Raw genomic sequence first — 1,985 nt, forward strand, 5'->3', positions numbered from 1 at the left:
ACAAATGAAACGGTCCGAAGCAATGGTGGATGGGAAGCGCACAGCCAAACTGTTGCTGGCGCGCACCTCGAATTTATCCGAATATTAATTACGATCCAGTTGATGTTTCCCACTTGACCGCATCGTATCGAGGAATCCCATGACAGATTTACATGCGTCCGGCCGATGACACGTGTGCCAATTTGCGAGGATACGAATTTTGGCCAGCTCCTAGTGCTCCGTGTAATGAGCCAATTATGGCCGATTAACAGGCCTCGTACACGATCCAAAATTTAATTCTCCACCCTTCTCCAGTTACGTGTACGTGCCCTGCTATTTTTGAAAATCTCTCTATTAATACATAGTACGAGCAAAACTGCGACTTGATCAATTGGTGATTCGATCGTTCTCGATCATAAAAAAAAAAAAAAAAAAGAAGAAGAAGAAGGAATTAATTCTAACTCCGCCACGATTTGAACAGTTTGGAAATTTCCACGCGGAAATATACAATTATATTAAGGGTTAAGTTTCGAAACGAAAAAACGTATTGATCTTGATTCGTGATCGAAGTGAAAGATGATCAAGAAGGAATATAGTGAATGATGACGATATTCGCGAATCAATATCGGGAAAAACAATCATTCTAAAATAACAATCTTATCGCCATTGATTGTCGACAATTGCAAACAAGTGAAATGAAAGTGAACAATCGCGTGAACTAGATCTTCGTTAACATATTTCTTCATATTCTCCTATAATATAATCTTACTTTTTTTTTTAATAATTGTTCTTCAAAACAACTATCACCCTATTTGTTAATTATCCTGTTAATTGCACGACAATTTTTCTTTTTCTAATCTAATTCTTAACGCGATAATATTCAAATAATTTTTTCTAATTTTTTTTCATAATTATTTATTTACTTTCCAGTTCTTTCCCAATTTTGTCAACTATCGTGTTAATTACGCAATTATTTTCCTTTTAATCTAATTCTTAATACGATAAGTAGCAAAAAAAAGAAATAGAGAATTATTAACAAGAAATAAAAAGAAATTTTTAAAAGAATGTTCTGTTGAAATAAATAAGAGAAAATTTTGGAAATCTTTTGTAAAAATTTTATCATTTGTTATAAAATCGATCAATCTCTTCGGTAATTGTTGCATCGTATAATCGTTGAATTATGAAAGTAATTCAATATGAGCGATGAAAACAGTAATTTACGAGAAATTCAAGAATGGAATTGATAAAGTGTTTATGATTATAAGTTATTTCTAAATCAATGGAAACAGTAGTTTCATATCAATAACAAAGTTATTCTTGCACAATATGAATTGACATAATGTCTATTCTTGCTACATCCTCGAGACGTATTACTATTCTACGAAAAATTATATATTTTATTCGAAATTATTTTAAATTTATTTACGAATACAAAAGAGATATGTTGATGATTTTATAAATTTTAGAAATAATTAAGAATGTTTGAAATTCTTTCGCTCATCTGCTCTTTTCTGTCACTTAATTCATTCTATTCAACGACACATCAAATCGAAACATCACAAAATAAAAAATGCAGCAACGCGAGCGAATCGAAAAGGTGTAAATCGAGCCGCAACTTGCAAATTACGGTAGCCAACATAGAGGGTGAAACGGGGGTTCCAAATACACGTGAACAACGCGGCTTCGAATAGACTGTAAATTCAGTTTTCACCGGTCTTCTCCCTCGTGAGTCCGGAAGCTACTTTGCGATGCAACGAGTGATGCATAATTTCGCTGATCGCCCACAAAGAACGTCTGCCTTTTGCCCTAAAACAAATTTTTGTCGCGTCAGGGGCAGATTTTCAGTGTCGTCAAAGTTTTTTAATTGTGGTTGAGATAAAAAATAGAGAAAGAAAAGAAAGGAGAAAGAATGAACAAAGATATTTGACTCGTCGTGAAATTCAAATATAGAACAATAGTATGTGCGCATACTAAAACAAACATCGAATAGAGTAACATGTCAAATT

This window comes from Apis mellifera, linkage group LG10, assembly GCF_003254395.2.
Source record: "Apis mellifera strain DH4 linkage group LG10, Amel_HAv3.1, whole genome shotgun sequence".
Lineage (NCBI taxonomy): Eukaryota > Metazoa > Arthropoda > Insecta > Hymenoptera > Apidae > Apis > Apis mellifera.